This window comes from Colossoma macropomum, unplaced genomic scaffold (genome assembly GCF_904425465.1).
Source record: "Colossoma macropomum unplaced genomic scaffold, Colossoma_macropomum, whole genome shotgun sequence".
Taxonomy (NCBI): domain Eukaryota; kingdom Metazoa; phylum Chordata; class Actinopteri; order Characiformes; family Serrasalmidae; genus Colossoma; species Colossoma macropomum.
In genome coordinates this window covers 14,709-39,569 of record NW_023495933.1, presented here as the reverse complement: position 1 = coordinate 39,569, position 24,861 = coordinate 14,709, and the positions used below count along the sequence as shown (strand labels likewise).

The following is a 24,861-nucleotide window of genomic DNA, read 5'->3' as shown; positions in this document are numbered from 1 at the left end:
AAAGATGTACAGACAAAAAAACGTGAATCCAACAGCAGAGATTAAAACAGAGCAGGGAAAGAAAACATGAGCACAGCAGAGAACATATCTTAGAGCAAGACCAGCCTCTAACACCATCATCTGCTGGAGGAAAACACCACAAACTCTTAACGCCGACCACAAAGAGGACAATATCCTGCATGTCGTGTCCTCACACCTGTCTTCTTGGAACAGTTTTACCATGATGTACAGATTCAGAAGTAGCTCCAGTAAATCATTGGTGAGGAGGAGGATGATAAAAGCTGAAATCTTGAGCTTGTTTTCATATTGTAGAACGATAAGAGCCCAAATAAAAGCCGGCACACTACCACAAAGACCAAGCAACAGAAAGGCAGACAGGATGCTGTTTGATCCAGGATAAAGGGGAAAAGTGAAGAACGGGACGTCTTCCATAGTGTGATCACTCTGTCCTATGATGGAGTGAAAATGATGAGTGAGATTCCATTTCTGCTGTAAAAATAATGACTTTACATCATAAAATGAAGAGAGATATGAACTGTAACCAGCACAAACCACCACCTGAATGCACTGAAAAAAGAATGGAAAAAACATAAAAGCCAAACAGATTCATTAGCGTTCTACACCTTTTCTATACTAACTAAGAGTTTTAACAGCACTGTGTTCAGAAAATGAATCATAGGCTAAAAAAAATGCTTAATTTTTGTCCTGCTTGTACAACCAACTACAGATTTAAAGTGAAAATTTGAAAAATAGATAATAAAACACAGAGGATGGTAGTAACACACCAACTCTCTATATGCTCTAACATATTGTTAATCAAATTTAACACTATTTTTAAACTTTCCAAAATAAATACATTTAAACCTGAATATAAATGCTCAGAGAAATAAAGACTCAGACAGGACTAAATAATTTCTCAATCAAAATTTGGCTTGATTGGTATTTTATCATTACACTTTTCACAGTAATAGTATATTTACATTATGTTAAATAAACTGTGCTCTTACCTCCGCAGGTGACAATGCTGTTCTAACAGACTAGAATGCTGTTCTGTCAGATCATGAAAGAAGACCACCTCCTGCCCCCTTCATGCTGAAAATATTCGCTTAAGTGACAGTTTCTTGCTGAAAATGTAATATAAGTAAAATACACAGATGAGCCAAAACATTCTGACCACTCACAGATTACGTTGATTATCTTGTAACAGCTTTACATGTCGAGGTTTGGGATGTTAGACGGTGAGTGAACAGTCAGTTCAGCTAGCTTGTTGTACGCTGTTGGACGATGACAAGAGCCAAATAAGATCATGGTCCTCCTAAACAGGCCATCAGGCCACTGCATAAGATCCAGAACGCAGCAGCATGGCCACTCACGTCACTCCACGGCTGCGTCCCCTTCACTGTCTTCCTGTAGCTGCACACATCAGATTAAAAACCTTGATGTTTGTCTACAAAGCCCTTACTGAGCTACACTGTACTGCAGTTACGCTGTGTCTTAATTCTGTATCTCTCTTTCCAGGTATCAGCACTGGCTTTTGTTTCTGACAGTGTCTGAGCTCAAGGCTAGTCTGGACTCTATGACACATTCTCTGAGTGGACAACAAAGCACTTTGGCCTCAAATATACATTTTCTTTCCTTCAGCTTTACACTTCATATTATAAATCTAACAACCCCCCAGGCTAATTCTATTGCCTTATATTACTCTAGAAATCACACAACCCTCCATCACTGTCCATCTGGCTGGATGATTTTAAAGCCTTACTAAAACTAAAACAAATTTACCCTTATAGGCTGTACCAACACATTTCTCTCAAACTGGAAACCACAGATTTCATATTTCAAGGAGTTTATGGAACTGCATTTAGATTAAAACTCACATCAGACCACTCTGAATGACTGTTTAAACTCATCAGCTGAAATGTAAAGACATTTTGTAAAGTCGGGGGACTTTTAAGCCCTTTAAGCTGCATGAAAGGTGAAAAACGTTCCAGATGCTGCAAAGATTTTGGGTGTAACCACAGTGAACGGCACACATGTCACCTGTTCAGCTGTACAGATGACTAAACCTGTTAAACTCTGTTACTGCAATGAGCAGAAAGCTCTCACAGACAAAAACCCACAGATTAACCTCAAACTGAAACCTCCTCTCTGTGTTAACTGGAACTCTCAGCGTTCACACATGCTGTCCCAGATATTAGAGTCTGAGCATTCATTCATCAACTCAATTAAATATTTAACTGTAACCTAAACTTAATTCATTAATACATTAATACAGTGAAACAAAATAAGTTAATAAATACAAATATATACAGGAGTAAAAAATGTATTATTAGTTGAGTGAAACCATTTGAAACTCACGGTGTTGTTTCACAAAACACACAAAGAAATCAATAATTCATCTGCCTGGTAGAAATGTACAAAAATTAACCCCTTTATGCAGATAGAAATTTAAGCACATTGTACTGCTACACTGTAACATTAGTTGTCTTGAGTTATACTAACAGTACAATGATTATTCAGGGTTTAAATTGAAGTAGACACTTGGGCCGAGACATTCAATCACTTCCAGGCTTTTACTCCCATCATTTAGGTTCCAATTGAGCATCAAATCACGAAGAAAATGTGGGAAAAAGAAACAGCTGTTATTTCTCAGGTTTACAATATGTGCTTTCACTCACAGCAGGGATCTCAGCTGAGTTTGAGCTGATTTTGGAGATGCAGCTCCACTAAACAAAGCTCAAAACAAAAGGCTGAATGTCTTTAAGTGCAGTAACATCTCATTTACTCCTCACAGAATGAGCTAACGGTGACAATGAGCTACTGTCCATTTTGAAAAAGTGAATGTAGCGAGAAGATTTTCACCACTTCACTCAGAGACTGAAACACTGAGCGCTTCCATACAGGATTAACTTAGTTTGCAGCCCAGTTTGTGTTTTCAGAGATTCTGATTCTTTTAGCATTTATGCAGAAGTTCTAATTGCTGGAAATCAGCTGCGCTGTTTTCTTGGTTGTCGTCATACCAACAGCTGAGATGACCATGACGTCAGAGAGTTTTGTCGGCGGCGAATGTTTTCCAAAAAGGAACAATAATATAAGACGAATAAAATAATGTCGTATGGTCATACTGGTCATATTAGATCCATTGCTAACAGGCTAAAAGATTATGCTGGTGAATAACCTGTAAATGTATATTATGCATTTTCTCATGTACAAGCATGAGCTTAAATGTATGTAGTCAACATAGTCACGGCATGAATTCCATGCACAAACGCATCCTCTTCTTCAGAGTCTCTGCTCGCAGCTACTGAACCGTCAGTCTCAGCTTCCAGCTCATCGTTGCACCCAAACAACTTCTCATGAACCTCAGCCAAGGTAAAGCTTCTCCTTGTAAAGATGTCCAGAAGTCTTGGAGATCAACAATTATTAGTAAAAAAAAAGTCACAATAAACCGCACAAAACAGAGTCACAGGCATTTTAAAAATGTGGATAAACACTGTAAACAGATTTGAAAGGACAGCTCTGAACCCCAGTGTGATCCAGGGCTCACGCCATGGACGCAAAAGACCATCACTCAAGGAAAACAGTTGTTCAATGGCCAATAACAACCATAGAATCTAAGAGAGAACATCTTCAGCTTTGAATTCATTCACAACTCTATGTGAAAACATTACATTGCGTGGTCCTTAAGAGCTCCAGAGTATTACATTCTGGTTACGATTTGTTTGGAATAAATTAACCTGTTGTGGAAATTAATTCAAGTAAAATATCATTATTAGTGTTGTATTTATACCTCATTAATATTTCAGCTCAGTTCAGTCACTCAGTCAGTCTATAAGCAGTTAAATGTAGCTCCACTTTCATCATGAGGGAAAAGGGGTTTGTGTTTAACCGGCGTTTGACAGATACGGTTCTCACCCAATAAGTTTACAGTAGAATAAATACAGTTTAACCACCCTCATTTCACTCTCTGTCAGAATTAACAACAGCATAGCATGTCCAGTGAGTGGACACAGAGACAGTGTATAAAAGGACAAAACATTTATAAACATATAGTGACAGCAAAAGCACTATTTAGATGTGCAAAGAAGACTAAATAAACTAATGTAAACAAAACTTTAAACAGCTTGTAAACTCAAATGAACAAATTTCTAAGTTGACCGGTCACTCAAACTATGGTAACACTCTGTTTCTTTATCAAGCCAGTAAAAACAAACAGAAACAAACAAACAAACAAACAAACAAAAAAAAACGCTGCAGGCCTGTTAGACTCAGTGATGGTCCAGCAGCCTCTCTGTACTCACCGTCTGTGTCCGTCACTCTGAGGGTCGTGGTGAGAAACTTGCGGACAGTCAGCACTTCTCCCTCTTCAGATGCCGGAGCCTCGCTGGTGGCTAAACTGAGGAACCTGCTAGCGTTTCCCGGGTAGCTAAAGGAGCTATCGGTTAGCGTAACGTCCCACGAAAGGCTGCACTGAGGAACCCCGAGCTGAGGAAGCTGAACAGACAGCTCTGGTCCCACGGAGGCTGCATATAAACCAGCTAACTCAAAGTGCACAGTCCATAGACCTCACAGGGAGCGGGTGTAGCAGCTAAGCTAAAGCTGCTGCTCAGGCTGAAAGTCCCACCTTAGCAGTTAATGCTTCTGTTAGCGACTGAATGCTACTGTTAGCAGATGATGCTACTGCAAACACTCATGTTCACTATTGCTGATTGCAACTAATCACACAGTGTAAGTCTGGATTTAGAGGACATTCAACTAACGTAAAAGCACTGTATTCCATACAGTATTTAGGCATTTTTCACGTTTTAGTAGCTATTGCGGAAATACCCAAAGTCATACATGATTTAATGATTGGTTGGACTCTGCCTAGCAACAATATGCACTGTAATTGGTCACATTTGGGCCAATACTTTTAATGAAATGAGAAAAAACGTCATCTGCGTCCGCGGTTTGTGCCGTCAGTACTCCATACACCAGCTTCCCCAGAAGGAGCAGTTTTCTCTACAGTGTTTTCCCTGCATTTTATTTGAAGTTTTATGAAATCTAATTGCATAAAAATAGACATTAACTGATTATACAGATTATAAAATTGAATTATTATAAACAATATGTGCAATGAATGATGCTACCATGAAAAAAAGCCTAGTAAAGTGAAGCAGTGCTGTGAAGCTGCGCAGCTGAAAGGAGTCTGTTAAGGTAAATTAGCTGACGGTGTAAACTTAGATTAACAACTCAGTACTAAACATACTGTGTTTCATGGTGATAATCCATTGTTTAATATTCGTTTAATTGTTAAATATTTTAACTGGTTGTGAAAGTTTTCCCCACCCCATTCACATTCGCATCCCTGGGTTTCCCCACCCGCCATGTTCGGGTCGTGCCGGGGGTCGGTCACTATTTGCATAGATTTGATGTCCAAACCCAGGTTAGATGGTCTTTCCAACCGATTTGATGGAAAAAGGGATATATGATAATGTCTCAGATTTATCTTTGACAAATGTCAAAAAAGTGGTTTTTATTACACAGACAGAAATATTTGCAAGTGTACGGAATACCATGCTCTTACGTTACATCTAACCCAGTAGGGCTGCAGGATGTTGACATAAAATGAGATGTTGGAAAGCTGTTGGATATCAAAATGACAATATGAGAAGCAATAAATAAATTATTAACATAGAGTGTCTCTGACTGGATGTGACAGAAAAAATACAGACTTTTTTTAAGCAAATAGCAGAACAGAAAATTACAAAAGCAACATTCACTACTGTGCAAAATAAAAAGAGCTGCAATACTAAGAGCTACTTATACCAGAACTACAAACACATTTTTGTGCGCTGAAAGACAGTCAGTATTACCCCAGCAGGTTTTTATAAAAAGGCTAAAAAAACAAATATATATATATATATATATATATATTAAGTCACACATTTTCTCATTTTATTGTTTGTTTACTTGTTAAATATTGTTATTAAATTAATTATACCCAGTTCTAAAAAGAGACGCTTTTATGTGTGTTTCTCAACAAGGACTTTTATTCTATCAGCGGGAGCGGGAGCTGACTAGGCGCTGTTGTAGCAGCTTCAAGCAGTGAGTGGTGAGCAAAGCAGAGCTGCTCTAACAGTCTGAGTTCGGCTGTGTTCAGAGGAGGAGCTGGAAGATGAGCTGAACACCGAGCTGCCATTTTCCTCTCTGAACTGTTTCTCTGAGTTGAGTTTGAGTGACAGGAGCCGTTTCTGCCTCACACTCAGAACACAGCACTGGCTGTGAGAGCAGCTCTAAGGTTTGCTGTGTTTACAGGCTGGTCGTTCAGAGGATGAAGCAGTGTTTTATCTGGGCGCTGTGAGTTCTGTAGTTGGGCTTTTTGTCCAGATGGTAAAGTGACCGGTCTCCGTGTGGGAGAGCAGCTTCAGTCCCAGCACAGAGAAACTCTCATTAGGCTCCTAACGGTTAGTGGTGGTGACGTAATGACGTCTCTCTGACGCTGCGTGTTTGAGGTAATTTGATCTGTTCTGTCGTTGCAGCTCTAACTGTGTGTTTATCGGGGAAACTGATATCGCCATAATGATAAAATATGATTTACCCTGCAGCCGCAAAAACCAGCCAGTCAGACTTCAACAAGACGTGAATCTCCACAAGTGAGCTCTGAAGATGTGATTCCTGCTGTGACCGTTACAGAGACCGTTAAACAGACAGAAGAGGATGGTGAGATCACTTCCTCTCCACTTCAGCGACACTAGATTCAAGGTAACCGACGTAATACAGCTAGATAATGATTAATGAATTAATGATGAAATCAGACAGACTTGAATGATTTATTGTTAATGTTTGTTACACTCATTTACACAAACAACCACTTAATTCTAAGTAGGTACTCAGTGTGGTACCAAACTCAGTATCAAGTACTTAAACATGAACTCGTACTCGGTTTGGATGCATGCCTAATCAATCCCTGATCAATCCCTAATCAATCCCTAATCAATCCCTGATCAATCCCTAAATAATCCCTGATCAATCCCTGATCAATCCCTAAATAATCCCTAATCAGTCCTTAATCAGTCCCTAAAGGGTGCTTCTGATGACAGGATGTAAAATCTTCCTTCATTACATTTAATCTTTCAGTCAGTTTTCAAACTTATTTTTACAAATATTTTTAATGTTCCTACATTTGTACCAGACATATGAATTATTGACGACAAGAGTTTCAAACGGTTTCACTCAACTACTGATACATTTTTAACTCAGTATTTTTACTTAATGTGTCATTAACATGAAAAATGTGTTGTTGTGGTATAAATTCAAGCATTTATTATTTTATTAATGAATTAAGTTTAGGTTACAGTTAAATATTTAATTGGGTTGATGAATGAACGCTCAGACTCTAATAGCTGGGACAGCATGTGTGAACACTGTGAGTTCCAGTTAACAGAGAGGAGGTTTCAGTTTGAGGTTAATCTGTGGGTTTTTGTCTGTGAGAGCTTTCTGCTCATTGCAGTAACAGAGTTTAACACATTTTGTGGTCTGTGCAGCTGAACAGGTGACATGTGTGCCGTTCACTGTGGTTACACTCAAAATCTTTACAGCATCTGGAACATTTTTCACCTTTTGTGCAGCTTAAAGGGCTTAAAATAAATCAGCCAGTCAGGTGGACAGTGATGGAGGTTTGTGTGATTTCCAGAGTAGTAGAGTCTCTATGTGTGTCAGTAGGAGGTAAAGGCAATAACATTAGTCTGTGGGATTGTTAGATGTGTAATACGAGGCCTAACGCTGAAGGGTGCAACATTCACACAGGGCTGTAACGTGAGGGGTGCTGTAACATGAACACAGGATCTGTAAATATCATCACTGAAGCTGAGAAAAGGCTGTTCATCATGTATTAACAGATGTTTCCTGTATAGGTACCTGTGTTGGAGTTTCAGTGTGGTTGGAGTTTCCTCTCACTGGTCTGGATCTGCTTTCAGTAAGTAGATAAAATTCTTCAGGAATAAATTAAACATAATATCACTAACATGCAGAGTGAGCACAAAAACTATATATACATATATATATGTGTGTGTGTGTGTGTGTGTGTGTGTATATATATATATATATATATGTATAAAAAATGTGTAAAGTACAGCTGGTCATGAATCTAAAGTCTTTTTATTAATAATAATTTGCTTTAATTAGGTCTATAAAGTATTATTTCTTAAAATTAAATATATACTGTGTATATTTTACACTGTTGCAACACACAGGAGGGGGTCTGAGACCACTCTCACGTTCATTAGAAAGGCAGACATGGTGTCATAAATATCTGTATGGTGTTTGCTTTGAGTTAAAATGACTAATGCAGCTATAACTGGTGCACATAAAGTGGAAAGTGTAAGTGTAGAAACTATCAGCACTGCCTGCCTTGACTCCCGTGTGATGGACACGGTCATTAAGGTGATTAAGAGTAGGTAGCCGATGTTCAGTATGTCTCCGATAACCTGAATTGGCAGTTGAACTTGCCTCCTTGCCGTTAAAAGCAACACAGACAACAATCTCGCCTAGCTAGTAGCTAATGACAAGGCAAAGAGAGAAATTTAAAATGAACGTTGATAATTCAGAGATGAATGGATTTATTTGCTTTTATAAGGACTCAGCTGGTTTCCTGATACGTTTCTGATTAAACGAGAAACTGATAAACACTAAAAGGACGTGAAGATGAAGTCAGCTTCTCGTTTACATTTTCCTGTTCCGCCTTAAATGGTGCAGCAGTTACATTCTGGTGTGTCAAGCACCATTTAAGGTGAAACGGGAAAATTCAAATGAGAAGTGACTTCAGCCTCGTAAAAAGTCGGACATTGAAAGACATTTTACAAGAAACTATTCACCTTTTGAGGAAAAATTACCCGCCTGAGATGCGAGAAAAGTGGCTATAGCTAAGCTAAAGCTTAAAGCACAATAAATTACATCTGCGTTTTCATTTATATCTTTAGCCTGTACTGGTACATGAGCACATACTGACACATACTTACAGCCAAGATGGTAAAATGGACATAAATGTAGTGGCTCCCAGTGTTTCTGTGTGACAGAGCAGACACTGTGTGTGGACCCACAGCACTTCTGTAGTAGTTTGAACCATAGACTCTATAATATATACAGTCTGTGGTTTGAATGTGTTCAGAATATGTGTGCCTGTAGTGGAGCTTTAGTGGAGCCAACTATGCAGACAAGCCCTCAGAAATCAGTAAATTATTAGTAAAATCATAACATTTTACATTTAATATTCACAATTTCACACCTTTTCATTGCTGTTTTCACTCATTAACAGTACAGACAGCTGCAGCTCCTCCTCGCTACTTCTGTACCGCTCTGCTTAGACTAAACAAGCTGTTTCCATCTAATCATTCAGCGCAGAATACGTCCAACTACTGCTTTCACATGAAATACATTTTGGTTGAACAGCAAAATAAAATAAGCATGTTAATTCATTTTCCTTCATTGTTGTTGCTTTTTTTTTTACAAAGTAGTGGCTCTTCTTACTGCATGATTGCTCAGATATTTACTGGAATATTTTTACTGAGGTTACATTTACAGTTGTGCATATTTTGTTAGTGTAGGCTTTATACAGTTTTAGCCTGTATCTCATCTTCTCACTTGCACCCATATACAGAAAAGGCAAGCCACGCCCCTGATATGTATGTTTCAACATTGGCAGAGACTTATTCTACATGTTTGTTTTATATATTAAAAAAGTGTGTATGAAGTATAAAAAATGTGACATGAAGTAAAGTGTGAATTCGCTTTGTGAAGTCAAATGTTTGCTCTAGACTGCTGAATGGGCTGTTTTCCAGCCTTCTGTGTGATTTTGAAGAGGTGTCCAGTGCTGTGGCTCAAAATGCTTTTAGATGTTCAACTGATCTCTTAGACTGACAAAAGGGAACAAGCATGTGTGTACAACAGCCAGCCAGCCAGGACAGTCAGCTTGTGTATTCACTCTTTGTCAAATGATGATGAATCTTCGTTCGGACACTGAAAAAGGTGCCTTTACTTGATTCAGTAAGATTCACTGAGAGAAACTCATAGCCAGTGATGGAATTCTGTAGTGGGTCTGCTGAGAGCAGATTTCAAGAGCTAAACGTTTGTAGGTGGTTTAGCAGAATCACTCTAAGCTGAGGTTCTAGAAGGTATTTGTTGACCATGCAGGGCACTAAGGCTAATTTAGACGTCTTTATTCATCTAAACAGAGGTTGTTCTGGTCGCAGTGCTACATTGTTAGCAGCTTTGCCAGAGGGCTGAGCACCTTTAGAGAGCATAGCATCTTGTATAAGTCTAGCACAAGTCCTGTGGGATGAGTACGTTTGTGTGTATGGACTCCCAGAGAGGATTCACAGTGATGAAGGAGCAAGTTTTGAAGGCCAGCTAATCAGACATCTGGAGAAAGTGCGAGAAAGCCCCTTAACACCCAACAGATAACAGCAGCATTTCAACAGAAACAAAAGTAACGAGCTCTCAGCCTCGACACAAAGCGTGATTTCCAAGATGATTGCAGACACTCAAATAGTCCACAAGACTGTAGAGTATATCTATTTCTGTATATTCAGTTTAATGTTTGGAAGGATCCCTTGTCTTCCTGTAGATGTTTAGAAGTGTATGGTATTTCTACCAGATGATCTCAAGGAAGCTGTGATGATTGTCCAGAAGCAAGCTGGAAAAGCAGATGTGCCCTGCTGAAATACAACAGAAGAGTCACAGTGCCCAGTACTGAATTGGATACTCTTAGCTAATAAGACTGAATGCAGGAAGAGGAAAATTGCAGGTCACTGATGTTGTACTGAAATGTGACTCCAGCAAACTACAGAGCCATTATCCACAAACGGAGAAAGCTTGCAACAGTAAACCTCCCTAGGAGTGGCCGGCCTACCAGAATTTCACCAAAAGCACATTGACGACTCATCTAGGAGGTCACAAAAGAACCCAGACGAACATCTAAAGAACTGCAGGCCTCATTTGCCTCAGTTAAGGTCAGTTTAAGCGATTCTACAACAAGAAACACACTGGGCAAAAATGGCATCCATGGGAGAGCTGCAAGGCACAAACCACTGCTGACCAAAAAGAACACAACGGCTTGCCTCGCATTTGCCAAAACACATCTGGATGACCCCCAAGAGTTTGTGTTAATATACTGTGGACTGATGAACCAAAGGTGGAACATTTTGGAAGACATGGGTCCTGTTACATCTGCATGGAAGCTAACACTGATTCCACCATAAGAACATCATACCAGCAGTCAAACACGGTGGTGGTAGTGTGATGGTCTGGGTCTGCTTTGCTCCTGCAGGACCTGGGTAACTTGTCATAACTGATTGAACCATGAATTTTGCTCTCTATCAGAAAATCCTGAAGGAGAATGTCCGCCTGTCAGTTTGTGCATTTGGGTTATGCAGCAGGACAACGATCCAAAACACAAAAAGACTCATTGCAAATTATCGGAAACATCTGAGTGCAGCTGTTATTAGTTTTAGGGGGGCAGTTACTTTTTCACACAGGTGATATAGGTGTTGAATAAATCTTTATCTTTAATAAGTGGAACGATCATTTAGAAGCTGCATTTTGTGTTTACTCATGTTGTCTTCCTCTTATATTAAAATCAGTTGGATGATCTGAAACACGACAAATTAGCAAAAAAAGAATCGCGTGGGGGCAAATACTTTTTCACAGCAGTGTATCACATGATTACTGTATGATCACAGAGCTCTGCTTTATTACATCATCTTTTTATTTGACACAGAATAGCTTCAATAAGCAGTCTGTCTCAGTAAATGATCTGCAGTGTGTTCTAGCGCAGTGGGCTGTACAGCGTTATACTGAATTTGTGTGAATGGACTGAACTTGTACCTAAATGGAAATGAGATAAACGTAAGGATGGTCTCTGACGTTGGCACAGTACTTTGTTTTTGGATTGTTGCATGTAATAGTTTGATGCCTATACTTAACTGAAAGATTGATGGGACTAAAAACCCACTTTTCTGATGCCACATTTTAGCGGTTCTGCTTCTACCTTGGCTCTTGTCCCAAGTGTCCTGTTTCACCAGACCTTGTTAATCTACTCTTAAGTTGAGTGCTTTGTTATTTCAGGGTACTAACGCTCCGCTCCACCTGTTCATTGCTTTGTACATTCACAGATTCCAGATTCCTGCCTGGTTCTGCTTCTGGACTCACGCTCACCTTTGTGTCCTGTCCCAACATCAGTCTCGTCTCTTTCCCCAGTTTCAGACACATCGCCTGCTCTAGTATTAGACTGCATGTCTGTTATTATCCCTGACCCTGGTAGAGTTACTCTCTCTGACTTTGATCCCAGTCAGGTCCCATCAAGGTTCTGTCTTGTGTCCTGATTGTGTGTTTGGTTCAAGCTCCTGTTCTGGATCCACTTCTGGGTTAAGTTTTTGCTCCTGCATCCACCACAGAGTCCATGTTCTGGACCATGATACCACATATAGTTCTCATATATCCTGTTTTTCCTCATTCAATTATGGTTAAATTTTCTGACCATAACTTGGTTTCAATTGAGGATTGAAGAGATGCATTAAAGTCAGAGTCACTCAGGATTTCATACCTGCCGATTTCTCCTGCCTTCAACACGTCAACTACAAGAACAGACTGTTCACTTACCGTCTAACGTATCCCAGACCTTGACATGCGCTGTTGTTACGAGACAGTTAACATTATTCACTTCATCCATGAGTCGTCATAATGTTTCGGCTCATCAGTGTATTTTAGTTATATTGTCTTCTCAGCAGGAAACTCTCACTTAAGCGAATGGCATATTTTCAGTATAAAGGGGGGCGGGGAGGTGGTCTTCTTTTATGATCTGTCAGAACCGCATTTTACTCTTTCAGAATAGCGTTGTCATCTGCCAAGGTAAGATCATAATACGTCTCATATACTGAACAGCCCAGTTTTACTGAGCATTTATATTCTGATTTGTGTTTTTATTTATTTTGGAAACTTTAAGTATAGTTTTAAATATGATTAGAAATATGTTACAGTACATGGGAGTTGGTATTGTATTTTTTATTTATTTATTTTTCCAATTTCATTTTAGAATCTTATATTGACTGTGCAAGTGTGACCAAAGAAAACCTAACATTCCTTTTCTGAACACAGGTTTTAAAACTTAAAAAAGTTAGTATAGAAAAGGTGTAGAACACTAATGCCTCTGTCTGGGTTTGTATATTTTCCATGCTTCATTTCAGTGCATTAAGATGGTGGTTTGTGCTGGTTGCAGCTCATATCTCTGTATCTGGTGTGAAGTTTCAGTAGATTCTTAAATCTTAGTTAATTTTATGATGGAAAGTCATTCTTATTTCAGCAGAAATGGAATCTCACTCATCATTTTCACTCTATCATAGGACAGAGTGATCACACTATGGAAGACGTCCCGTTCTTCACTCTTCCCCTTTATCCTGGAGCAAACAACATCCTGTCCATGTTTCTAATTTGTGGTCTGTGTGTTGGTGTGCCGGCAATGCTTTGTGCTTTTCTTGTTCTGATCTGTTATTATCAAAAGAAATGCAGGATTTCAGCTTTTGTCATCCTCCTGTTCATCAGTAATGTAGTGGAGCTGTTTCTGAATTCATACATCGTAGAAAAACTATGGAAAGAAGACAGGTGTGAGGACACGAAATGCAGGATATTGTCCTCTTTCTGGTCAGCGTTAAGAGTCTGTGGTGTTTTCCTCCATCAGATGATGGTGTTAGAGGCTGGTCTTGCTCTAAGATATGTTACAGTCTCCTTATGTTCAGTCACCTGTGGAAAGTCACCCATTAAAATCCACAGTGCTGATAGAGCCAAGAAGCTTGAATATGTGGTGTTAATGTTTGCACTGTTCACTATGATCCTGTATTTGCTTTTTCCCCTTGCATACCTTTCTCAGAGTAGCTGGGTCCTGTGGGTGATGAGTGAGTGTCTGTTGAGTTTGAGAGTGATCATAGACCCCCTGCTGTGTGTGGTGGTCTGTAGGGAGAAAATCACTCAGACAAACACAGACCCCTAAACTGACCAAACATCAGTTCAGGCTGAACAGTCAGTGTAGTTTGTCTGCTCAGCTCTCAGTAATCAGATATCAGTTCATCAGTATAAGAGTGAAGAGAAATACAGACCAAGTTTGAACATCATCTGGTGTCATCTAATTAATTTCATTTGTTTCCCCCAAAACTTGATTGTCAGTTTTTTTGTTTTTTTTGTTTTTTTCTTTTGTTAAATACATTTGGAAAAATCTAAGAAGATCAGAGAGAAGGTAGAAGAAGAGGAGCATGTCTACCAATTCAGACTTTATTAACTATAACAGGTGTAACTAATATTAACTAAAATCACATTTTTAGGATTTTGTTGAAAATGTACCATAAAATAGTTGAAGATTCTTTTTGATTGTCTTTATTAGACTGAAGTTTAAACCCAGGCCAAATCCAGAATGATTACATTCCTTTTATTTTTAGCTTAATGTTTCTTTTAGTGTTGAGACTTTCACTCTTTTTATCTAATCCATATGAAGAGTCAGTGGAGTCCAGTCTCTGTATCCTCTCCACTGTGTGCAGGTCGGGGTTCAGATACTCTAAACACACACTGCCCTCATTACTGACCAACAATCAGTTTGATCTTAACAGAGTATCTGAGTAACTGAATAAAAGCTGAATCTGATCTCAAGATCAGCACAAACAAACAAACAAACAAACAGGAAAAGCCAGTATGAGACCTGCACACGGCTCATTTTCACTACTGCAGGCTCTGTTTTATTCATTTCTGATTTTCTGTTTGTATTTGTTTTAGAAATCTGGTGAAGTTTTCTTTCTTAATCTTTATTTTCTGTACTGTTTGATGGATTTCAGATCAAATAAACTCCATAAACTCCTGAGTTATTTTTTCTGACCAAACACTGGGTGACTATTTGAGTTGTGTTGGGTTATCTGGATACGGTTGGGTGTTTAGTGTAGCTCGGCCACTGGGTTAGGGGCTGGTCAATCTCAGTGAATCACATCATAAAGGATGTGATTACTTAATATTTTATTTTGAAAATCAGTAAAACATGTAATGTGACTTGGGAGTGATCAGACTTTTACATACGACTGTAATCAGTGAACTTCAGCTCTGAGCTTTGTTGAATGTTCAGTCTCAACCCAGTTTCTGTTTGAAGCTGCAGCATAAAGACCAGTACAGTAACACACAGCACTGATGCTGAGACTCTAAGCTTGGTTGATGCTTGATGACATTATTTCAGTTAATCAGAAATCACTACTTATATTTTTGTGAGAGAAGTGTAAATAAATTGCTCTATTAAAAATATATATTATTGCCAAAATGACTAAGAAAACATGGAAACAACAATGATCCGTTTATACACACAATCCCAGCACTGTGGTCAATATGAACCAAAATATGGGTTAAATGATCAGCCCAGCTTGCTGTGTTAAATGAAGAACCCAGCTTGCTGGATTAGATTAACGCAGCATGTGTTCTGTTTAATAGGGACCCAGTCGTGTGACTGAAAACTACCCAAACTTTAAAACCTATTTTTATAAAATGTTATTTTGCCTGTATGTTTTGCTCGCTTGACAGAAACGCTTGTAAACGTACAAAGTGTCAGATTTATTAGATTTACTTTATATTGTATTTACAACTCTTGCTCTCACATAAAGCACAGGCTAAAACTGGAATGCTGCAGCCTCTTCTGTTTTAAATGAGGTGTGTTATTATTGGGTGGTTGTGCATTGTGTAGTAGCTGTTTTACTGTTCAGTGCTCTGTTGCTTTAGTAAATAGAATAAAAAATAATTAAATGATAGAACACTATCATAGACTCTGTCGTGTATGGTAATGTGATTATGGCACCAACAATTTAGAGACCATTTGGCTTTAAACTCCATATAAATTTAAAATTCTCATTTTATAAACTTGCATTTTATAAGTTTGGCCTTGTATGGTTTAGTTAGTTGACCTCTGAAAGTATAAAATGTATTAAAAGGTAAATCACTTCGTCATGAATTCCGTCATGCATGATAATGTTATTATGGCACCAACAATTTAGATACTATTGGGCATTAAACCTCATATAAATATAAAACTTGTTCTTGCATATTAAACTGTAATAACTGAAAATGCTGCAGCTTCTTTATCGTGTGTTCTTTTGGTGGTTTGTGCTCAGCATAGTGACTGTTTTCCTCTCAGTGGTCTGTTTGTTTTTTTGGTAAGTAGAATTTCCAGACCTCACGATACAAAACCACAACTCAGAAGATCATGAAGATGATTTTATGTACATTAAGATGGTATCAGTGTAACATCACAGCCATGTTCTGTGGTTTTGTATCTTTTAGCAGCCTAAAAGTTTAGCATCTGGCTTCTGAGTTGTACAGTTAAAATGTGAAATTATCAGATTCTGGTCCACTTTCAGAACTAGACGGTGGTTGTTAGTGTTCCTGAATCTCACTGCTCAGAATGTGAAGATGTACACAAGAACTGCAACCTTTACTAAGTTACAAGTTTGTGTGTGTTTTTTTTATTATTATTTATTAATTTTTTTTTTAATGAAGATCATCCGACTCCAGTGTGAAAAATCTGGGACGATTGCGTTTGACCAACTTCTCAGGAATCTTTAATAGAGGCAGGCCTGTGAACTACTTCTACTCTGCTACTACTTCTATCCATGACTGAGGATTTCCTTAATTGAGAGAAGCTCATCCTGACCCCTGGGCTCAGTCTTGAGTTGATTTTGATTATTAGTGAGGTTGGTGGTTTGAATCTTGCTCAGGTCATTTCTTGACCCCTGCTTTTGGAGCAGTCCCTGACTGCCCCAGGTCAACAAACCCTAATCACTCCCAGTCAATACCTAATCACGCTTACTCTTCCTGATGGTATAAAATATTGAATAAGAATGAACAATACAGTTTTGGGCCTTCAGGATGATGTAGAACCTCCTGGGACAATCTTTTAAAATTCATAAATAAAAAATATGGAAAGTTTTCATATAAAGTTTAGCTAATAAAATAAATAGTCAGGGCCTAGGAGAGTTGGCGTGGAGATGGTTCCTTTCTTGCAATTTTTCAACAAGCAATACGTTCAGTGTTTTTCTTTTTTCATACTTACTCACACGCACACACACACACACACACACATATATATATATATATATATATATATATATATATATATATAAAGATTCAATAGTGGCGGCCCTCTCAGCATACACTGTCTGACTAGATGAGTTTGTGGTTCACAGTGCTACTGAGAGTTTCAGATACTTACAGAAGCCACAGCTGAAATCTCTGAGTAAAGACTCTGCTGAACACACGCACCTGTTAACAGACAAGATATGAAAGTGGCTTTAAGATTACAAACAACTGCACCTGCTTAAAAATAACAAACAAACATATATCTCAGATGTCATCACTGAGGAAAAGAATGTGAACTTTGGATGAATTTTTAGGAAAAAAGAAATTGCTGAAAAATGTCTTAGTATTTAGTGTTTCTCACTGTCTTCTTTAAAGACAGCATTTGCACTGAAGTTTGAGCAGAAACCTCTGATGAGCAGATCAAATCCATCAGACAGTCGTCTGAACTTGTGTGCATCAATGGAAGGGATAATATCCAGAGGTTTCCAATCTCAGTCCTGGTGCTTTGTATCATCGAACACACCTGATTCAGCTCCTTAACTGATTCACAAGCGCCTCGTTGGCTGGGTCAGGTGTGCAGAGTAGAGCTTTGCTGATACTAATACCACATCAGTACCAGCACCGATACTGGCACTAAAATTCTGGGTTGTTATTGAGGGAGTGAAAATTAGAGAAACATACGGAAGGAATTGTTGGTCTCCTGGGGTAATGAGGGTAGGGGTGGTCTTGGTTTGGCCTTTAGCATATCAGCCTGCTAGCCATGCCTTTGTCGGTCAATTGCATCATGCAGCAGCGCGGTTTCATAGCCTTTTACTTCAACCAGGCTGAGAAATCTGTGACTAAACCACAACTACTGACAGTGTGGATGACTGATATTTACTAAAGCAGAGTCTAGTGCTTGGAGATGTAAGCGAGAGTGAATTGAACACACGTATGAGACAAATGAATTGAGAAATTTGGATGTAAAACAATATTTAAATCATTTTTGCTCAGCCAGAAAAGCTGCTGCATGCTTACATGTACAGACCTCAGGTTTATCTGTATATAGTGTTCAGATCTTTTTTTAATTATTTTGGAAAATAAAATGTTTTGCATTTAATTGAGCATAGCGTTAGTTCAGGCAGGCAGTGAAGTCAAGCTCAGGCCCCAGTCTCAAACCACCAGCTGTTATCAGCTGATCTCAGTTAGCTGACAGCTCAGCATGTGATTGGTTAAATTTGTCAGGGTGTTTATTTAAGCTGCTTTAGCTCATTCTCTCACTTCCTTTTTGCAACCCGCCTCCACTCCAGCTCCTCCTTCATACTGCATCTGTCTTGATTAATGTCATTTTTGTTGTCATTGATGCCTGCTCTGTTCTGTACCCTTTCTGGGGGGTCTTTCTGCTTTTCTCCCTGCCGTAGGCTTTTCATGTGTGCACATTGGAGGGCAGGGAGGTTCCAGAAAAGTGCCATACAACTAAATATAACTTGCAAAGATAACGACGAAGACGTCCTGACTGAACTTCAGTTGTTAAACATGGTTCTTAGTACCAAATATTTAATAGTAAAAATGTATTTTATATAGTAAAGCAACAAATAAATGTTGTCAGAGGAAAACACTCACTGCCCAACTTTGTATCCACTTTGTTGTTTTTTAATTACTTACTTTTTCGCTGGACAGCTGAATGTTGTCAGAGGAAAACACTCACTGCCCAACTTAGTATCCACTTTTTTCATTTCCTGTTGCAGTGACAGTGGTACATGAACTTGCTGGACAGCTAAATGTTGTCAGAGGAAAACACTCACTACCCAACTTTGTATCCGCTTTTTTCAATTTCTGTTGCAGTGACAGTGGTACATGAAAATCGTTGAAAAGCTGAATGTTGTCAGAGGAAAACACTCACTTTCCAACTCTGTATCCACTTTTTTCATTTCCTGTTGCAGTTACAGTGGTACATGATCTCGCTGGACAGCTGAATGTTGTCAGAGGAAAACACTCACTGCCCAACTTTGTATCCACTTTGTCGTTTTTTAATTACTTACTTTTTTAAAAGCCCGAGCCAAGTGACTTGGCCACTCCACCAACCCCCCCTGTCGGGGACCCCTTTTGTTACATGATTTTTTTGTAGTTATCTTGTTGCAATGGCAGTGGTACATGAACTTGCTGGACAGCTGAATGTTGTCAGAGGAAAACACTCACTGCCCAACTTTGTATCCGCTTTTTTCAATTTCTGTTGCAGTGACAGTGGTACATGAAAATCATTGAAAAGCTTAATGTTGTCAGAGGAAAACACTCACTTTCCACCTCTGTATCCACTTTTTTCATTTCCTGTTGCAGTGACAGTGGTACATGATCTCGCTGGACAGCTGAATGTTGTCAGAGGAAAACACTCACTTCTCAACTTTGTATCCACTTTTTTCATTTACTGTTGCAGTTACAGTGGTACATGAAATCGCTGGACAGCTGAATGTTGTCAGAGGAAAACACTCACTGTCCAACTTTGTATCCTCATCATCATCATCATCATCATCGTTAACCGCTTAGTCCAGCTAGGGTCGCGGTAGCAGTTGGGAGAGCAGAGAATCCCAGACGACCCTGTCCCCGCTGCAACTTTTTTCAGCTCATTCCCGGGGAACCTAACCGCTCCCAGGCCAACCTGGAGATATAATCCCTCTAGCACGTCCTAGGATGACCCCGGGGTCTTGTCCCGATAGGCTGTGCCTGGTACACCCCCACTGGGAGGCGTCCAGGGAACATCCGGATTAGAACCCGAACCACCTCAGCTGGCTCCTCTCAATGCAGAGGAGTAGCGGCTCTACTCCGAGCTCCTCCCGGATGGCCGAGCTCCTCACCCTATCCAATAGAGTGTAGCCCGTCACCCTGCGAAGAAAGCTCATTTCCACCGCTTGTATTCACGACCTCATTCTTTCGGTCATTACCCATAGCTCATGACCATAGGTGAGGGTCGGGATGTAGACCGACCGGTAAACAGCTACAGTCCGGTACAGCGACCGCATTACTGCTGCCCCCTGTCCCAGCCTGCGGTTGATCTCACGATCCCTCTTCCCATCACTCGTGAACAAGACCCCGAGATACTTAAACTCCTCCACCTGGGGCAAGTCCTTTCCCCCTACCTGGAGTGGGCATGCCATCCTTTTCTGGGCTAAGACCATGGACTCAGACTTGGAGGTGCTGATCCACATACCAACTGCTTCAAACTCATCTGCAAACTGCTCCAGTGCGCGCTGGAGGCATCCATGTGATCCAGCCAAAAGAACAAAATCTTCTGCAAATAGCAGAGACGCCATCCTTCGGCCTCCACACATAATGCCTCCCTGACCACGGCTACGCCTTGACACCCTGTCCATGAATATCACGAACAGGAGTCCAACGCTAACACTGAAAGAGTCCGACTTAATGCCAAGTATACGAACACGGCTCTCACTCCGGGAGTACAGAGATCGAATGGCCCGGAGTAGCAGCCCTGGCACCCCATACTCCTGGAGGACCTCCCACAAGATATCTCAGGGAACACGGTTGTAAGCCGTCTCCAAATCCACAAAACACATGTAGACTGGGTTGGCAAATTCCCATGCCCCCTCAACAATCCGTGAGAGGGTGAAAAGCTGGTCCATTGTTCCACGGCCGGGACGGAATCTGCATTGTTCCTCCTCAATCCGAGGTTCAACTATCGGTCGAAGTCTCCTTTCTAGGCATAGACTTTCCCAGGGAGGCTGAGCAGTGTGATACCCCAATAGCTGGCACACACCCTCCGGTCCCCTTTCTTAAAAATAGGGACCACCATCCCGGTCTGCCAGTCCAAGGATACCGTTCCCGAGGTCCATGCAATATTGCAGAGGCGTGCCAGCCACGACAGCCCCACAATATCCAGAGCCTTAAGCATCTCCGGACGAATCTCATCCACCCCCGGTGCCTTGCCACTGAAGAGCTTGCCAACTACCCCGATGACCTCCGCCAGGGAAATGGAGCTTGACACGCCAGAAGCCTCTGGCCCTGACTCCCATGAGGGAGGCATATCTCCCGGATTAAGGAGTTCCTCAAAGTGCTCCTTCCACCGACCAACAATATCCTCATTTGAAGTCAGAGCTTCCCCACCCCTGCCGAATACAGCTTGGGCGCAGCCACCTTAACTGCTCCTGAGTCGCCGGACAGTCGTCCAGAACCTCCTTGAGGCCGACCGAAAGTCTTTTTCCATGGCTTCTCCAAACTCCTCCCACGCCCTGGATTTTGCTTCTGCCACCGTTGCGGCTGCCACCTTTTTCGCCTGTCGGTACCTATCTGCTGAGTCGGGAGTCCTTCGGGCCATCCAGTCCATAAAGGCCTCTTTCTTCAGCTTGACGGCCTCCCTCACCCCCGGTGTCCACCAGGGGGTTCTTGGGTTACCGCCCTGACAGACACCAACAAGCTTTTGGCCACAGCTACGCCTGGCAGCTTCCACAATGGAGGTTTTGAACAGGGTCCATTCAGACTCCATGTCCCCTACCTCCTCCGGGACATGAGAAAAGCTCTCCCGGAGATGGGAGTTAAAATCTTTCCGAACAGGGGCCTCCGACAGTCGTTCCCAGCACACCCTCACTATTCGCTTGGGCCTACCGGGTCTGACCTTCGGTCTTCCCTGCCATCTGATCCAACCCACCACCAGATGGTGATCGGTTGACAGCTCAGCACCTCTCTTCACCCGAGTGTCCAGAACATATGGTCCCAAGTCAGATGAAACGACAACAAAGTCGATCATTGACCTATGACCCAAGGAGCTCTGGTACCATGTACACTTATGAACATCCTTGTGTTTGAACTTGGTGTTCGTTATGGACAATCCATGCCTGGCACAGAAGTCCCATAACAATTCACCATTCGGGTTTAGATCGGGCAGGCCGTTCTTCCCAATCACGCCTCTCCAGGTTTCCCAGTCATTGCCAACATGAGCATTGAAGTCTCCCAGTAAGACTATGGAGTCTGTAGTTGGGACCCTTTCCAGAACCCCACCCACTTGCTCCAAGAAGGCCGAATACTCCGACCTGCTGTTTGGTGCATAAGCACACACAACAGTCAGAGTTTTCCTCTCTGCGATTTTAATTCGCATTGAGGCGACCCTCTCGTCCACCGGGACAAACTCCAACTGCACGGCTGCCAGCCAGGGACTCGTGAGTATCCCCACACCCGCCCGGCGCCTCTCACCCTGTGCAACCCCGGAGTAGGAGAGGGACCAACCCCTATCAAGGAGTTTGGTTCCAGAGCCAACACTGTGGGTGGAGGTGAGCCCAACTATATCTAGTTGGTACCTCTCAACCTCCCGCACAAGCTCCGGTTCCTTCCCCCCCAGTGAGGGTACATTCCACGTAGCAAGAGCCAGTTTCTGCCGCAGGGGCCTAGGCCACCAGGCCCCCCCCCCCGCAATCTCCCACTGCCCCATGCTGGACCTTGCGGGTGGTGGGCCCACATGGTCCCCCCACGTTGCCTCTTCGGGCTGAGCCCGGCCGGGTTACGTGGGCTGCCCAGCCACCAGGCGCTCACTGAGGGACGCTACCCCCAGGCCTGGCTCCAGGGGTAGGTCCCGGTGACCCTCTCCCAGGCAGGGTACACGATTGTCTGTGCACATTTTTCATAGAGGAACTTTGTATCCACTTTTTTCAATTTCTGTTGCAGTCACAGTGGTACATGAAATTGCTGGACAGCTGAATGTCGTCAGAGGAAAACACTCACTACCCAACTTTGTATCCACTTTTTTCAATTTCCTGTTGAAGTGACAGTGGTACATGAAATTGCTGGACAGCTGGATGTTGTCAGAGGAAAACACTCACTGTCCAACTTGGTATCCACTTTGTTGTTTATTAATTACTTACTTTTTTGCTGGACAGCTGAATGTTGTCAGAGGAAAACACTCACTGCCCAACTTTGTATCCACTTTGTTGTTTTTTAATTACTTGCTTTTTTAAAAGCCCGGGCCAAGTGACTTGGCCACTCCACCAACCCCCCCTGTTGGGGACACCTTTTGTTATATGATTTTTTTTTATTGTTGTTATCTTGTTGCAATCGCAGTGATACATGAAATTGCTGGACAGCTGAATGTTGTCAGAGGAAAACACTCACTGCCCAACTTTGTATCCACTTTGTTGTTTTTTAATTACTTACTTTTTCGCTGGACAGCTGAATGTTGTCAGAGGAAAACACTCACTGCCCAACTTTGTATCCACTTTGTTGTTTTTTAATTACTTGCTTTTTTAAAAGCCCGGGCCAAGTGACTTGGCCACTCCACCAACCCCCCCTCTCGGGGACACCTTTTGTTATATGATTTTTTTTGTTGTTATCTTGTTTCAATACCAGTGGTACATCAAATTGCTGGACAGCTGAATGTTGTCAGAGGAAAACACTCACTGCCCAACTTTGTATCCACTTTTTTAATTTCCTGCTGAAGTAACAGTGGTACATGAAATCGCTGGACAGCTGAATGTTGTCAGAGGAAAACACTCACTGCCCAACTTTGTATCCACTTTGTTGTTTTTTAATTACTTACTTTTTTAAAAGCCCGGGCCAAGTGACTTGGCCACTCCACCAACCCCCCCTGTCGGGGACACCTTTTGTTATATAATTTTTTTTGTTGTTATCTTGTTGCAATGGCAGTGGTACATGAAATTGCTGGACAGCTGAATGTTGTCAGAGGAAAACACTCACTGCCCAACTTTGTATCCACTTTTTTCATTTCCTGTTGCAGTGACAGTGGTACATGAAATCGCTGAACAGCTGAATGTTGTCAGAGGAAAACACTCACTGCCCAACTTTGTATCCACTTTGCTGTTTTTTAATTACTTGCTTTTTTAAAAGCCCGGGCCAAGTGACTTGGCCACTCCACCAACCCCCCCTGTCGGGGACACCTTTTGTTATATAATTTTTTTTGTTGTTATCTTGTTTCAATAGCAGTGGTACATCAAATTGCTGGACAGCTGAATGTTGTCAGAGGAAAACACTCACTGCCCAACTTTGTATCCACTTTTTTCATTTCCTGCTGAAGTAACAGTGGTACATGAAATCGCTGGACAGCTGAATGTTGTCAGAGGAAAACACTCACTGCCCAACTTTGTATCCACTTTGTTGTTTTTTAATTACTTACTTTTTTAAAAGCCCGGGCCAAGTGACTTGGCCACTCCACCAACCCCCCCTGTCGGGGACACCTTTTGTTATATAATTTTTTTTGTTGTTATCTTGTTGCAATGGCAGTGGTACATGAAATTGCTGGACAGCTGAATGTTGTCAGAGGAAAACACTCACTGCCCAACTTTGTATCCACTTTTTTCATTTCCTGCTGAAGTAACAGTGGTACATGAAATCGCTGGACAGCTGAATGTTGTCAGAGGAAAACACTCACTGCCCAACTTTGTATCCACTTTGTTGTTTTTTAATTACTTACTTTTTCGCTGGACAGCTGAATGTTGTCAGAGGAAAACACTCACTGCCCAACTTTGTATCCACTTTGCTGTTTTTTAATTACTTGCTTTTTTAAAAGCCCGGGCCAAGTGACTTGGCCACTCCACCAGCCCCCCCTGTCGGGACACCTTTTGTTATAGAATTTTTTTTTGTTGTTATCTTGTTGCAATGGCAATGGTACATGACCTCGTTGGACAGCTGAATGTTGTCAGAGAAAAACACTCACTGCCCAACTTTGTATCCACTTTGTTGTTTTTTAATTACTTACTTTTTCGCTAGACAGCTGAATGTTGTCAGAGGAAAACACTCACT

At 41.2% G+C, this 24,861-nt stretch overlaps 1 long non-coding RNA gene across 5 annotated transcripts in view; it reads left to right on the top strand.

Moving 5' to 3' along the window:
* The first annotated feature begins 6,089 nt into the window (after nucleotides 1–6,089).
* LOC118803635 overlaps nucleotides 6,090–24,861 on the top strand; it is a 30,730-nt gene continuing 11,958 nt past the window's right edge. For 4 of the 5 annotated variants that reach the window (XR_005006905.1, XR_005006903.1, XR_005006907.1 and 1 more), the window contains exons 1-2: nucleotides 6,090–6,494; nucleotides 6,588–6,744. This is a non-coding gene — a long non-coding RNA (uncharacterized LOC118803635). Of the gene's footprint in view, nucleotides 6,495–6,587; nucleotides 6,745–7,895; nucleotides 7,958–24,861 lie in introns of all 5 variants that reach the window. The other variant, XR_005006904.1, reaches the window with a different exon arrangement.